This window comes from Myotis lucifugus, unplaced genomic scaffold (genome assembly GCF_000147115.1).
Source record: "Myotis lucifugus unplaced genomic scaffold, Myoluc2.0 scaffold_95, whole genome shotgun sequence".
In the NCBI taxonomy this organism is placed as follows: Eukaryota; Metazoa; Chordata; class Mammalia; order Chiroptera; family Vespertilionidae; genus Myotis; species Myotis lucifugus.
This window is the reverse complement of record NW_005871143.1, coordinates 2,022,029-2,038,473: the sequence shown is the minus strand read 5'-3', so window position 1 is coordinate 2,038,473 and position 16,445 is coordinate 2,022,029. Positions and strand designations below refer to the sequence as shown.

General features: G+C 43.4%; 1 protein-coding gene and 1 non-coding gene across 2 annotated transcripts in view; one reads left to right on the top strand and one right to left on the bottom strand.

Annotated features, from left to right (window-relative positions):
- JARID2 (jumonji and AT-rich interaction domain containing 2) overlaps positions 1-16,445 on the top strand; it is a 151,754-nt gene that overhangs the window by 76,766 nt on the left and 58,543 nt on the right. Inside the window, exon 3 of the mRNA XM_023756478.1 lies at positions 5,137-5,306. The gene's annotated coding sequence lies outside the window, so the exon portion shown is untranslated. The remainder of the gene's footprint in view (positions 1-5,136; positions 5,307-16,445) is intronic.
- LOC111826677 lies at positions 8,383-8,515 on the bottom strand. Its single transcript, XR_002830037.1, has one exon. It is a non-coding gene; the product is annotated as a U12 minor spliceosomal RNA (small nuclear RNA).

The window sequence follows — 16,445 nt, the reverse complement described above, 5'->3', positions numbered from 1 at the left end:
CTTGGGAGCGTGGCGTATTCCTCTGAGAGGTCATTTATTTTATGCCACTTTTTAATCTGTTATTGCCTTATTTTTCATAGTCTCACTGAGAAAGTCATCAGGCAAAAAGTCCTTTTATTTAAACACTAGTAGGAACAGTCTATCTTTGAGGTCCTGAGATTATAAAGTAGCTCATGGTGTCCCCCTCTGTCATCTGTGCCTCGTCTCTGTTTGGTGTTTGTTTTTCATTATGGCTGTGCTGACTTCTCATAATGTGTAGCATTTGTTGTTGGTAACTTTTGAAAAAGCAATAAACAAAGAACATCCTGCTCACATGCACCTGGGTTTCTGTAAAACCCTACAGTGCTCAGAGGGTGAGCTGTGTCCATTTAAACAAAGGTATACAGATTATAAAATTACCAATTAAACAAGTTTTTAGTAGAGTGAAATGACCAGGTTTTCTTTTAACCAGGAGGGGTGGATGATGAAGAGGGGGAGCTTTGTTGGGAGAAGAGGTAGTTATGCTGGGGTCAGTCCACCCGTGGGGGCATTGCGCTGCAGGGCTGTGACTGTTGGAACGGAGCTGCGTTTCCTGGTCTTGTGCTTCCTCTTAAGCAATGCTGTTCCAGGCACAGGTCAGCCTGCTGCCAGTGAGTGGAACACCGAAATTGAGAGACAGCTTTTTAGAAACTTAAGGCAGCTTGACAGTGTGATTTTATGGCTGTTGAATCTAATAAATAATTTGGCTTGTGTCTGTCTTACTAAAATTTTGTCTCCCCACCCTCCAGTTTGATTGGCATTGATTATAAAAATATCTATTTGCAAAAGTAAAGGGGGGAAAAATCGCCAAACACAAAAGTAGTCCTCACTCAGTTTGAGAAGCACCACCCCGAAGTCACTCTCTGTGAAGTTCACTCCTTTGGGCTTAGTAGCTTCTTCAGCACACACTATGGCTATCTCGTCTTACTAGGATATCCAGGCAGTCTGTTTGTTGCAGAAAAGATCCTTGTTCCCCATAACATAGGGACAGTGGCATTGCCTTATTCCCTAACCATTGTTAACATTTGGGAAATAGTTAAACTTGTAGAGCTTTCTGCCTCTACTTTGTTAATGTGGCTGTTTCATTCACTTGGTTGTCCTGGGTTCCAAAGTTCTTTTGATCAGCTCTGTTATACTTGCAGATTTTAAGGACTGAAGGTTGTGAGCAAGTACATAGTGGTCATGCTGTCTCTCTTTTGATCAAATGTCAGTTTGCACCAGGAATATGATCTGTACAATAGTGCTTTTGTTGGTTGGTAGGGGAGGTGAGGGGTAGAGATTGGTCAGGACTTATAGGAAGCTAAATTTAAAGGTGTTACGCTTTACAAAGGAGAAAACTGGGTGTGTGCATTTTGCTGTAGTATGTTTTTAAAAATATATTTTATTGATTTTTTACATAGAGGAAGGGAGAGGGATAGAGAGTTAGAAACATCAGTGAGAGAGAAACATCGATCAGCTGCCTCCTGCACACCCCCTACTGGGGATGTGCCTGCAACCAAGGTACATGCCCTTGACCGGAATCGAAACTGGGACCTTTCAGTCCGCAGGCCGATGCTCTATCCACTGAGCCAAACCGGTTAGGGCTGTAGTATTTTGTTAAATACTAGAAAGTTAATTTAAAATGTTACGTATTTTGGGGCCCTGGCCAGGTAGCTCACTTGGTCAGCGTGTCATCCCTGTATGCCAAGGTTATGGGTTCAGTCCCAGTAAGGGCACATACAGGAATCAACCAGTGAATCTATCTATATATATATAAAGCCAGCGACTGGGCCCTAACTGGTTTGGTTCAGTGGATAGAGCGTTGGCCTGCAGACTGAAGGGTCCCAGGTTCTATTCCAGTCAAGGGTATGTACCTTGGTTGCGGGCACATCCCCAGTAGGGGGTGTGCAGGAGGCAGCTGATCAATGTTTCTAACTATCCCTCTCCCTTCCTCTCCTCCTTGTAAAAAAAAAAAAGCCAGTGACCAGAACGCTGTAACGAGCAGTCGTTATGATGCCCACTGAGGCCAGAAACCTGCCCAATCAGGAGTGGGACTGGCTGGCCAACCTCCCGAGCCCCCGCGGCCCTGCTCCCAATTGGCCTCTCCCATACCCCGATCAAGGGCAGGGGGGCTGGGCACCCCCCACCCCCACCCTGGCCAGCCCCGCCCCCAATGGGCCCCCATCAGTCTGCAGTCCCTCCCTCCGACTGGCCAGATCCCACCCATGCACGAATTTGTGCACTGGACCTCCAGTATATAAATAAGTTGAACAGTAAATGGATGTCTCTGTCTGCCTCTCTCTCTCTCTCTCTCTCTGAAATCAGATAAATAATGTTATGTATTTTGAGTGTCAGTTTAAATACTTATTTTAAATATTTTTACTGATTTCAGAGAGGAAGGGGGGGGAGAGAGAGAGAGAGAGAGAGAGAGAGAGGAACATCAATGATTAGAGAGAATCATTGATTGGCTGCCTTCTATATGCCCCCTGCTGGGGATTGAGCTGGGCATGTGCTCTGACAGGGAATCGAACTATGGTCTCCTGGTTCATAGGTCAACATTTAACCACTGAATCACACTGGCTGGGCAATACTTAATATTCTTAATACCAACAGTAGTTAATGGAAGACTTAATTGTTTATGTTTTTCAAATATAACAGATTTCTCTTTATTTCTTACTAGAGGTCCGGTGCACAAGATTCATACACTGGGGGTTCCTCAGCGTGGAATGTGCCTTCTCGCAATTCGGGGCCCCTTGGGGGATGTTCACCTGCCGGCTTAGGCCCGATCCTCAGGGTGATCGGGTCTAAACCAGCAGTCAGACATCTCTCTCACTCTTGTAGTCCAGGACCCCTTGCTTTTTACCGCCCGCCTGCAGTGGAGGCGGAAGAGGATCCCGCCACCTCTGCTATGCTCGCCAGCCATGAGCCCGGCTTCTGGCTGAGCAGTGCTCCCCCTGTGGGAGTGCACTGACCACCAGGGGGCAGCTCCTGCATTGAGCGTCTGCCCCCTGGTTGTCAGTGTGTGTCGTAGCGACTGGTCGTTATGCCGTTTGGTTGATTTGCATATTATGCTTTTATTATATAGGATGTAATACTCAGTGTAACCTTGAGTTGAGCTGGCATTGTCAGTCTTACACAGATCTAGATAAAGTTCTGTCTATGGGGTTGCTTCTTGGCTGCTTTTTGCCCTCTCCCCTCCCCCCTAAATACTGGACCTTGTGAATATTATGCTAAATGAAATAAGTCAGTCAGAAAAAGCTAAGAACCATGTAATTTCACTCATATGCGGGATATAAAACTTAAACATAGAGGCACAGACAGACAACAGTATGATGGTTACCAGAGGGAAGAGGGTGGGGGTAGTAAAGGATAAAGGGGGCCAAATATATGGTGATGAAAGATGATATGACTTTGGGCATTGGGAACAGTATACAGATCATGTATCATAGAAATGTACACTGGAAACCTACCTATATGAACCTATTGACCAATGTCAGCCCGATTAATTTAAGAAAAGAATAATTAAAATTTTCTAGAGGAAATTATAGTAGATTATTTTTGCGTTTTAGAGGCAGACAAATATTTCTTACAGAGGACACAAAAAGCACTAAGCATTAAAGGAAAAATATATGATAAATTGAATTTTATCAAAACTCAAAATTTCTGCTCATCAAAAGACACTATTAAGAAAATGAAAAGTCAAGCCATAGTATGGGTTAAAATACTCACAATACATAATCTGCTAGATAAAGTACTGGTATCCAGAAAACACACATGCGAGCACGCGTGTGCTTTGAGTCAATAAACTCCTACAAATAAATAATAAAAGACAACTCAATATAAAAGCAAACATCTAATAGTTACTTTATAATAGAAGACATTCAAATGGCCAAAAAGCACAGGAAAAGGTGCTCCATATCATTAGGTTCAGGGAATTGCAAATTATAGGAACAATAAGGTAGTATTTACCCCCACTAGAGTGGGAATGACCAAAATTTCAAAAACTGATAGTACCAAATGTTATAAGAATATGGAACAACTCCTTTGTGTGCTGCCCTCCTCCCCCCCCCCCCCCCAATACTATTTCTTGAGCATCTGTGTAAGCAGGTCTGGATAGACAGTTTAGAGTGGTCTCAGAAGTACCTACTTCTATTATGGCTTGAGATCCTTACAATTAGAGGGAGATTTATTATGAGACAATTTATGATAAATGTCAGGTTAGTTATACATAAAGGAAAAATACATTAGGATACTTACAAGGAAATGGAAATGAACTATCGTTGTAGTGTCAGTTATGGTGTTAGGAAAGATGGAAAGAAATTTTTTCCAAGATTCATTAGTATTCAAGTTGATAGAAAGGTGTGTCTCACATTAGTTTTTGTAAATTGTGGTTTATAGACACTAAGTGGATAAGTTGTGGGGTCAATGTCTAGGTAGGATTGCAATGAGGAGAGACCTGAAAGGTAGATTAAGGGCAGTTTTTTGAATTTCTAACTAAGGGCATTGGGTTTACCCTATAGCCAGAGGGGGTAATCCATAATCTAGTGGGGATGGAGTGGTTTTGGATAGACTAAAGAAATACATGTATTTTCTGCATTATAAGCTTCAAATTAGTGTAGTGACTGTCTGGCTGAATCAGAGTCAGAAGTGATGAGAATTTGGGGTACAAGGCAGGTTCAGTGATGGAGGGACAGCAAAGATGGGCTGGGTGTAAGGACACAGGATTAAGGACATCATGTGTTGGTGACAGCGTCATGCTAATGAATAGAATGCTGTATAGCTGTGGCAGGCTGATTTGTGTTTCCTCATCACTGTGGGTAAATCAGAAGTCTATAAACCATTAATCCCATGTCATCAAACAGCAGTTGGTGAAATACGCAGGCACATAAGTGGTCTGTGTACAGGCATGTGTTGGTACATACTTTATATCAGTTATGAAACAGCCTTTTAACCAAACTTCCTGCCTTTTAAAGCCAGCCTGTGGTTTATGAAAGTGTGAGAGATATAGAACCTTAATTGTAAAGAGTTTGCTTGAAATAGGGTCTTTCCTCCCTTCTGTTTCATAATTTTATTGCTGCACGTAGCTCTATATTCTCTGATCTCTGCTTAATTTATTTTTATTTTCTTTTCCTTTTACAGGCCCAGGCTGCAAGCACAAAGGAAGTTTGCTCAATCTCAGCCGAATAGTCCCAGCACAACTCCAGTAAAGATAGTGGAGCCATTGCTACCCCCTCCAGCTACTCAAATTTCTGACCTCTCTAAAAGGAAGCCTAAGACAGAAGATTTTCTTACCTTTCTCTGCCTTCGAGGTAAGACTGCATTACCGCTTGTTTTGGAGGGAACAGCCTAATTGATAGTAAAAGGAGTAACAGTGCGCACAGGACTCCACGGCATGCTTCTTTCATTTCCCCAGCCTGCTTTGAGGTAGACGCCAGGGTGCTTGAGTCTTGATATTTCTTCATATTTCTCTTTCTTTTATAATTTGCCTCTTAATTTCTAAGTATAGTTAACAGTGAAAATATTGTTCAATGTATGTAAACAGGACCAATTAACAGTACAAGTTGAGGATAAAATTTTGTAATAAAGGATGGGTTTGGGTTTACATGGCTATATTTTGGAAAGTGTTTACTATAGTAATTAAGTTTTCTAACAGTTGTGAGAGAAGAACACAAAAAGCTTGGCAAAGAGAATGAGGAGCCTCTTACTAGAATGGTCTATAGAGATGAGCTTTAGAAAGCCATGAACTTGGAGAGTTCCTATGTGAAGTTAGTTGAGAGAGAAGGTGAACAGGAAGGAGAGGGTCCTTGCTATTGGTCATTGGCTTAAGATTCAGGGTTATGTCCTCCCCTCCCTAACATTTTCAAATAAGTTATAGCAAGATTTAAGTACAGTGCAAAGAACATTTTCCTGAACTACTCGAGAGAAAATTTCCACTTGATGCCCCATTGCTCCTTAACACATTAGTGTGTATTTTCTTCAAATAAGGACAACCTATAACAAACAAAATTAGGACCTTCACAAAGATACATTACTTACCACCTAATCCCCAGACTCCCATTTCAGATGGCTTCAAGTGCCTCAGTGATGTCCAAGTTTAGAGCCTAAGGACCCAGTTCAGAATTGGGCATTGTCTTTAATTGTTGTCTGTGTAGTCTGCTCACTCTGGACCAGTACTTTTGTCTTTGTCTTTCCTGACCTCGGCCGATTGTTTTGTAGAATGATCCTATATTTGAGTTGTCTGTGTTTCCTCATTATTAGATTTGGGTTTTGCATTTTGGGCTGGAATATCACAGAAGTGATTCTTCAGTCTTCTCCGTGCATCCTGTTACGTTGAACAAAATTTCAGTCTGTCCTTTTACTGAAGGTATCACTTGATTGAGGCTTCTCCATTGTAAAGTTACCTTTTTAGCCCTTGTAATTAATAAATATTTTGTCTGGAGGTTCTTTGAAACACTAGATTTTATTTCTCATCAAAGTCAATTTATTTCTTTTCTGTCGGTATGGATCAATTTCCTGTTCAAAGGGTTATAATCTTTTACCATTGTTTGTTTTGATGTTTAGATTGTTCTAGGTATCATTATTGGAGCCTCTTCAAGCTGGTTTTTGGTCCCTTTGACATGTCCCTGTCATCCTTCCAGCCTTGCTTTCTGGCATAACAGCATGTTCCAGGCTCATCTTGTATGTTCTTTCCCTCAGCCCTGGAATCCTCCCGTTCTCCAAGGAGCGTTGTTTTTTTAAGTGACAGTTGTTCTTTACAAGCCCAGATCTGAGCCTGAGGTGTGCTCACTTCATAGCTGTTAGAGTGCCATTTCTCCTAGGTGCTCTGAACCTGGAGAGAGAGAGAGAGAGAGGGAGAGAGAGAGAGAGAGAGAGAGAGAGAGAGAGAGAGAGAGAGAGAGAGAGAAAGAAAAAGAACATGCTCATTTAGTATATCTAGATGTATATTTGTGTCTCTGTGTATTAAAATCCGTGAATTAGCACCAGTACTTTCAGTTTAACCACAGGGTTTATTTGGTTTTCTTCCTTTCTATTCTGAAAACTGAGAAACCAGGCTCCTGTTAACTGCATTGCATTTGTTTATTTGATCAATCTTTTCCAGTGTAATCCACCTCCCATCTCCCCAGGTGGACCCTTCTAGTCTCACTCAGGTCTGACACCCGCCTAGGCCACCATGGTCACTCCTCCTCTCCCTCCCTGGTTGCTCTCTCTCTCTGATTGCTTTAGGTCTGAATTGTTAGGAAAGGGGAAATGAAGAGTTAAGGTTTATGTTAGATATTATGGACTATTGATAGTCCTCAGAGACTCAAGACATGAAGGAGAATAATTGTATTTCAGTGAGAAATTTTTTAGCAGCTGGGAATCATTTGGCCTTGACTAAAGGAAGATGAGGTAGGTGGGCCTTCTCTACCAGTTCAAAGTTACATAGCTCCTTGCTGTCAGATTCTAGGTGTTGAGGTTGAAGAGGGAAGGGGATGTGCTGTACTGACTGTGAAGGGTGAGGAGAAGAGGAAAGGTAAGAATAAGAATGACCAGCTGTGAGGCTGGTAGTGTGTGGTGTGGTATCAGTAATAGAGTGAGTGGGAGCAGGTCGCCAGAAGAAAGAGCCTGAGTTAAAGAAATCTTTCAAGGGTCAACAGTGTCATTAGCAGCTGAATGGTTCTGGTAAAGAAAGTTCATGGTGGTGGGAGTGTTTTACCTTTGACCATGAGTGGCTTCTTAAGAAAGTTAAAATGTATAGATTTTTTGAGGGAGGCGGGGAAGGAGGTGTGGGGCGGGGAGAGAGAGAGATTTGTTGTTCCATTTACTTAGGCACTCATTGGTTAAACCTTCTATGTACCCTACCAGGGATGGAACCTGATACCTTGGTGTACCCAGACGATGCTTTAACCAACTGAGCTACTGGGCCAGGGTAAATACATGGGTTTTTAATGCAGTTGGAGCCAGATTTAACTTGGAGTCATGACTTCACTGTTTAATTTTCTTTAGCGATTAAGATCCAATGATCTTGTTCCATTGGGATGTCAGAGGATTGCTCTGTTAATTATGGAATTAAGTTATAAAAGTGGTTACTTTGGAGTGGGTGTTACTCATTGTTAGAGAAGATTGTGTGTGTTTTGTGCCTATATAGGCATTATTTTAAGAAATATTTTCTTTGGTTTGGGAAGGTTTGGAGAGGACCTTACTTAGAGAGGTGTGCTTATTGCTCAAGTATATATCACGTAGTGAGAATGTTACCCGGTACCCAGCTTTCACATTTCAAGACTAGACAAAAAGAGAGTCATGTTTTTTCACAGCCATAATATACTTTGAGTTGTCAGATGGAACAAAGGTGTGTTCTTTGGTTTGTGTCATCGTCCACCCCCCCCACCCCCCACCCCCAAGGGATGGGCAGGTTGTGACTCCCAGGCAGGTCACCTTAGGGGCAAACTTTACCTGCTCAAAACTTCCTCTCACAGTAGTAGTGAGGATTTGGGCATAACCCAGATTGTTATTTTCCTTACTCATAAGTTTAAGGCATTGGACCAAAGGTTTTAATAAGTGAAGCCAAGAAGATGTGTACAACAACTTTGGAAAAATGCTCTGAGCACTGGAAATGCCTTCCTGTGTTTATGATGCAGGCAGTGAAATAGGTTTTGTTACTAGTGTTTAGTTGATATACATTAAGGATTTGCAGAGCATTGCACTCTTTCTCCTATACTTTTTAGACCTGTGGTTTTAAAAGGATGAATGAGTCATTTTTTGTTTTACTTTAAAAATCATGTTTTTGTGAGGTCAAGTGTATTTACTGGATCTGCCTCTAAAAGCCCAAAATAATTTCTATGATGCCTTTATCATCCTGGAAATCTAGTGGATTTGATGACATTTGATGGCATATTTTAATACTAAAGGCCCGGTGCATGAAAATCCATGTACTGGAGGCGAGGGGCCCTCAGCCCGGCCTGTCCCCTCTCACAGTCCGGGAGCCCTCAGGGACAGGAGGCGACCCAACGATCAGGGGAAGGCAACACTCCCATCACAACTCTGCTGCTGCCACTGCCAGCAGCGCAAGCCTAGGCCGGCCCTGGTTACCTGCACCTCGGGCCAGCCCTGGGCAGCTGGGCAGCCACCATCCAAGGCTTGCCTGTGCCTTGGGCTGGCCCTGGAGGGCTGGGGGGCTGGGGGATTCCAGAGGTCAGCTCATGGAGTGGCTGGGCCTGCCTAGCTGCGGGCCCGGCCTTGCTGCATGCCTGCCACCCAGGTGGGGCTGAGGAGACTGGTGCTGCCATCTTTGAGGGTGTGGCAGTCAGTTAGCATATTCCCTCCTTATTGGCTGTGGGCCCTGCCATCATTGAGGGCGCGGCAGTCAATTAGCACATCCCTCTTTATTAGATAGGATGTAATTGCTTGAGCTAAGAAAAACTCCTCTTTTGAAGAGGTAAGGGTTAAATAGATGATCCTTGTTGTAGTGGTACTTTAATAATTTTCTTTCAATTTAGAATTAATGATAAGATATTAAATTTTTGTTGTTATAAAAGTATTTCATGTTCCTTTTGGAAATATCTGCAGACAGGATGGGAAAGTCGGCAAAAGAATAAACTTGACCTTGGCCAGTGTGGCTCAGTTGGTAGGAGCGTGCACCTAAATATGGCTCAGTTTAGTCCTGTGCACCAAAACATGGTGGCAGGTTCGATTCCTGGTCAGGGCACATACCCAGGTTGAGGGTTTGATCCCCAGTTGGAGCACATGCAGGAGGCAACCGATAGATTTATTTATTTCCTTCCTTCCTTCCTTCCTTCCTTCCTTCCTTCCTTCCTTCCTTCCTTCCTTCCTTCCTTCCTTCCTTCCTTCCTTCCTTCCTTCCTTTTCCCTATCACCCTCTCCTCTCCCTCTCTCCCTTCCCCTTCCTCAAGTCACTTAAAAAACCTCAAAACTCAAAATACCCTCCCTCCAATCTCTCACAGACAACCACTGTTAGCCACCTCCTGGATGAGACTATTTCTAAATCTCCTGTGTGCATATGTGATAAGTGTCACTCCCTGAAATGGAATTGCATTGTTTTTTTACTTTTGCCCTCCGACTTTCCAGCGTCATAGGAATTAATACTGTCACATGAATACCTGTTCTATTTTCCGGATGTCTTATCATTTATCTAACTTTATATTTACATTTAGATGTGTTCCTCATTTTTTTTTTATGTCAACCACTGATGACACATGTCTTCACCTAAGTCTGTGCCTTCTCTGAAGTCTTTTCAGAAGCTAACAGTTGGGAATCCCATGACCATTATAATACTTGTATTCTATCTATGTTTGTTCCTTTTTGCTGTGGATTCCAAATCAAATAGAGCTTGTCAGAGTTCCAAAGTTCATGTGCAGCATGAAGATGGCCAGTCACTCTATCACCCTTGGGTGATAGCAGGCACTGTTAGGAGTAAAGAATGCAGTTTTTAGTAAGCTCAGTATTAATAGGCAACAAAGTCTGGAATCAAATCAAAGACCTGAAAGTGGTATTGTTGAACGGTTACATATCATTCTTTTCTCCAGTCCCCTACTATTACTGGTAAATTTCTTGGCACTAATTTGCATATGGTAGAGAATAAATCTTGAGATCTTGGGGAAGACACCTGGCCAGCCTAAGACCATGCCTTTGCCCCACAACTCCATTCAGTGTCTTCAACGGAAAACTTGGGTGGTGAGAAACTTTCTACATCATTAGTAATACTGGGATGAGTGCAGATATGTAAACACAGTAGCCAGTCAGTCATTCAGGGATTAAGAAGCTTTAGGGATTTTTGACAATCTTTTTTTAAGGCATCAGAGACCTCTTGGCTAAGTTTGGCAAGGCTCTCCTCCTTTCCTACCATGACCTGGATTTCTGAAGGGAGGAGAATTTTGCCTGCTTTGAAGGGGGTCCACATGTCTCTAGCCAGAGGCATAATTAGTATATTTCACTGGTACAAGCAGAGAAGAGGGAGAAGTGGGTATGAACCATGTGTAAATGCAGCAATTCATACCATCACTCCATTTTCTGCCATTAGTCTTGTTATTCTTAATGAGTTCTGTCATCTTCTCTTTGTTCTGACTGTGTTTATTAACAGATTAAAAAGCTTAATACAGCAGAGCAATGGCAGGTTAAGTGATTCTGTTATTTACATTTTTCTTTTTATGGGGCCCTGCAAACAAGGTGGATTCCCAAGGGGGATTCCTGAAAAATTCCCACCCACATAGTACACACTTCGTTCTTCTGACCTTGGGTGTCACAGTCCCGCGTTGCTGCATGTAGAGAGTTGGGTGGGGGGGGTTCTTTTTAAAAAATATATTTTTATTGATTTCAGAGAGGAAGGGAAAGGGAGAGAGAGATAGAAATATCAATGATGAGAGAGAATCATTGATCACTTGTCTTCTGCACGCCCCCCACTGGGTATTGAGCCCACAACCCTGCCATGTGCCCTGACTGGGAATCGAACCATGACCTCCTGGTTCATAAGTTGATGCTCAACCACTGAGCCACCGAGAGGGGGGTGGGGGGTTTTTAGTCAAGAACCGCACTCTCAGCCTCTGTGAATCAGTACTTTCTGTTTTAGGACTGTCTGCCTTTGTTTCCCAAGTCTTAGAGACTCTTCAGTGATCAGCTGTCATTCAGTTACTAATTCAGCAAGCTTTTATTGAATCCTTTTTATATGCCAGACACCTAGACAACAGACTGGAAGCAAGAAAGCAGTATCATTGGGTGGGTGGGGGTGGGGGTGTGCATATGTAATACTTGCAACAATAAAGATTTAAAAAAGAAAAGAAAAGAAAGCCATATCAGTGTGGTAAGTGAAAGAGAACATAGCAGTAGACACATGCCATGCCAGGGAGGAGGTATGCACCTTGCCAGCAGGAGGCAAGTGGCACTTTGCTCAGGGCTGTCGGGGATGGCTGCAAGAGGAAGTGACATGAGTTGGATTTGTAGAAAGGGGGTGGGGCTTGGAAGGGGTTTGGCAGAAGCCCTGCACAGGCATGGATTAGTGTTGGGGTGTATTGCTTAGAGTGCCTCAAGTTAAAACCAAGCAGTTAGATGTGTCGGGTTCTGTGGGCCCTGGGCTAGATAGGAGGGCACTACCCAGGTTCTTCAGCTGAGAGGTGACTTAATATAACCTTTATTTAGTGAGATGATCTGGCAGCTCAGTGGAGAACTGCAGCTGCAGGAATGCCATCCCATGGGGTTATTGTAGGAATGCAGGCAGGAGGCTGCAGCCTTGATCCAGGTGTCCCCATTTGTAAGATGGACATGCATTGTCTGTAGCACACAGCTCTTGTGGAGTGAGACAGGCCCAGATGGCACCTGTGGTAACCATCCCAGTGCACTTCACTTACTATTTCCCAGTGAGCTTAGGCAGACATATATACCGGAGAGGAGGAGGGTTCAATTTGAAATTTAGAAGGAACAATCTAAAAGACCATCTGAACAGACCTCAGGTACTAGAAGGGTGGTGTTTTCTCTAAAGACAGTTGCCAGCTTTGTGGGCAAGGAGCACATTTTGATAGAGTACTGGTTTTGGGTATTGAGGATGATAAATTCTAAGTAGGGCAAATGCAAAAGCCTGGGGTGATTTAGAGGTCACAAAATGAAAGGGGATTAACCTGCTAGAAAGCAATTAAGTAATCTCCAATTGCAAGGAACACTGTGGTGCTAATAATGAACTTCCTTGAGCAAAATGGGAACGTTTTACATTATAGGAGCTCTTCTGGGAGGAAGGCACGGGGTCAGAGTGGTACACAGCTGTTTCTTATGGATCCTTCTGCATGGTGTTGCATCTTAATTTTTGAGAATGGTTACAGTGAAAGTTTGCTCCAGAGTGGTGTCTCACTGCCCTGAGGGTTTCGGTGGCCACCCTCTTTTCTCCAAGTCAAACCAGCCTTTTTCCTCATGTGCTTGCTTTTTCAATAGAGTGTGTGTTTCTTGGCTGAGTTTTGCTGAGCAAGTGATTTATTTGCCAGGATAGTTTATCAGGCTAGTTATGAAGAAATATGAAACCATGGAATTCTTAAGTGGGGAGGGGGAGGATGGATCCCTTTTAATTGTACTGAGGCCTTGATCAGTTGTTAAGGCTCCAAGACATTTTGCTCGGAGGATTGGCTCTACTCCCAGCCAGCTGGCCTCTGACCAGGCTGTGCCCTCCCCGAATATAAAGCAGCCCCCCCTTTCCCTGCCAGTGGCTGGGGATACAGGCTCTCAGTCATCTCTAGATTTCCACCTACTTTATAGAGATTCCCTTAAATTTTCCAGTCCTTCTGAAATCCATGTAGAAAACGTAGATGAGGAAAATAAACTTTAAGTAAGTATAGTCCTGTTTTGTTTGCAGAGCATCTTGCTGGCTGCTGAGGCATCGATATTCTGACAGCGCAAAGTTACTAGTATTCTTGTCCCAAATGCAAGGTGACCTTTTCCCCAGTATTCAGTTTCTGTGTCGGAATTTTTGGACACTGCATGGTGAGGAGAGCGCAGCCTTTATTGTTCAGAGTGGCTATGTGGTCTTGATGAAGTTACTTCCTCTCTTGTTCCACTTCTAAACTCCTGGGTGGAAGTGGTGGGAGCTGAACCCATCGTGTCTGCTATATGGTGTGATCTGTGCATTCCTTTGAGATAAAAAAGATCCAGAGACCCCATTGTAGTTAATGGGATGTGTATTTGTTTGTGTATGTTTTAAGCCAACAATGTGTATAGAGAAGAATGTGGAAAAGATGAGTAGAGCAGTATTCCAGCTGTTAATTAAAAGATGCTTTGTCTTGGTGCTTTCTGCCTCGTCAGCACAGGAGTGGCCTTGTTGGGAGGGAAAGTGGTTCTTTCTCATTGCTGTGTCTGTGGTGTTAGGGCTGTTGAAGATAGAAGCTGTGCCCAGATGTTGGGCATTTCCTGAATGTGGGATCAATCAGATAGCCATAACTTGGGGTATACATGTGCCTAGGCCAGTGCCCAGGACTGGGCCTGAAGAGAGGAGGAATGTGGAGGAAAACAATGGCCATGCTCTGAGCAGGTTATTACTTCATCCCTCTTTCTTCCTTAAAAAGACCTATGTGGCTGAAGGTTTCTAACTCTTCATGGGGCATTACTCCACACTTATTCCCAAGTTCCAGAAATTCTAGCTGTTGAATTCATTTTGCATTCCCACACCTCTCTAGATTCTCGTCACCAATGTGCTTACCTTCCATTTAGGAAACCAGATAGGAAGCCGACTGCCTCTGCTCTTGCCTGTGGGAGGGATGGTTTGAATTTATAGTTACGAGGTTTGGTCACTGAAGCCATGTGTGGGCCCAGGAATATCACTGAAGTGTGTGCATTGCCGATGGTGCTTTTGCATATGTTGCCTCCAGCTTTTAGACTGTCGCAGCTACTGTGGCTGAAGACGTTGTGCTTGTCGTCCAGGCAGGTACACTGTCTCAGGAGACTGCCGAGCTGATGCCTCAGCCTATTTTGGGTCTCAAATGTGGAGCCCTTTTCAATGATTGGCTTTTTTTTTTTTACATAGGTACAGAAAAAGAAAATGCAAACCCAGGATGGGCCTCACTGCACAGGCAGCTCCCTCTTCTACGAGGAATAGGGCTCCCCTTTGTGTTTGGCTTTGGCTGGGGGGGCTGTTCCCCAAGCCCTGCTGCATGTATTCCTGGTGATATCAGAAATGACTTTAGCTGAACGTTTTAAAATTTTGTTGTGATTTTCATGATTACCCTTTCTTTATGGCAAGTGATAATAATTTTCTGTTACAATGGAGATAAGTCATGCGAGTCATGAATGGGCATTCCTTTAAAGAAAATAGAAGCCCATGATTATCTGGATATGGCAAGTAATATTGTGGTGTATGGAAATGGCTGAAGTTTGGGAAATTCTTCTTCCCTTGTAAGTTGTAAAGGTCGTGTGTGACAGCTGTCCCCAGCCTTTCAGGGCACTGTGTTTGTAGAGTGGGCAGGGTGAATGGAGACATCTGGTCTGGTCTGGGTCACTGGTGCCTACAGCAGTGGCTGGTACAGACAAACCTGGATTAATGAACTCAGGCAGTTATTGCAACTGCTTTTTTCTGTGACTTTCTAGTTTCAATGGATGGAGCTTTCCTCTCCTTATGAAATCAGTAAGTAACTGTCTCTCTCTCCTTACCCAGTTCCACCCAGTTCATTTTGAAGTCTTGTTTTTCAGTTTAATATGATAGTAGGGGCTGATTACTTCTCATTCTCTTTATGTATCCTAAAGCTCAATCATGAAAATGCCAACTTTGTGAGCCAACCCAGAGTTTATGAGGTGAAGCTACAGAATTTGACTCCCCAGCTAAATGATGGTGTGCAGGGAATCCCTTTAGGGGCTTTCCAAAATAGAGCTGAGCTATGTTTAGCTTGTTAAGATAAAGAACTGGTCGGGGGAGGGAAGATAATGGGAAGGAGGGTGTATGTGTACATGATTTACGGAGAAGAATCCAATTTTATAGAAACCACAGCCTAAATTAGCGAAAGCAAGCCTTTGGATTAAGATGATTTCTGTTGTGGTTGTAACATACCACAGTTTGATTTTTGTCCAGATGAAAACATTTGGTTTTCACTTCAGTAAATATTGTGGAGACATTGCCAGCTAATTCTGAAAAGTAATGAAATACGGCCTTGGCAAAGCACAGATGCGTTCTCCACTCCCGATTCCACTCATCTGATCCAAGTTCAGATTTTTTTTTCACATTTGCTAATGCACTTGAATAATCAGGAGAGAAATCTGCCTGTAATTTTAATAGAAAACTGTGTACATTTGATACACTTCTATAAAATATTGGTTATAACTCCCCCCACCCCCCTCACACACACACATACACAATTCTGAACACTTATAAGATACCTACCTTTCACTGATGACTTCTGAAGCTACAGAGTCTGTAAAGGAAACATATCAGGTAATTCTGTGCTCAGCCTCTCTCGCTGTCCTGCATAGGGTGTGTACCTCAGCTCATTCTCAACAGAGAGAGTCTCCCCTGAGAATACCAGGGTGAGACTCAAAACGAGGCCTGCTGAGCCCTTTCTGAGACCCCCTTATTTTCACAATTTTACTATGGGGCGCGGGTACAGTGTTTTGGCCAGGCTCAAGCCTTGGACTAATGAAAGGACAGGATCCTCTCATTGCCATGTGCAAGTCCCAGCTGGAGGGCAGGGCCCACCCAGCACAATTATAGCCAATGGCTGTGGTAGTAAGTTTGAACCTATGGTCCAAACACGTAGCCCCACGTGCCTTGTGCTAGAGTTCAGGTGCATGTAGTTGAGTGAGGTTGAAACTCACAAGAATGCTGTAAACAACGTGATCACGCCCCTACTTTGCCTCGTGGCATCTGCTATAAAATAAAGACAGGGCTTGTGGGTGCTGGCGCTGTCTCCTCATCAGGGAGCAGCGTCCCACCGAGACCCAGCTTTCATTCTCTTATCTATCTTTCCTTAATCCTTTCACCACCCCCCTCCCCC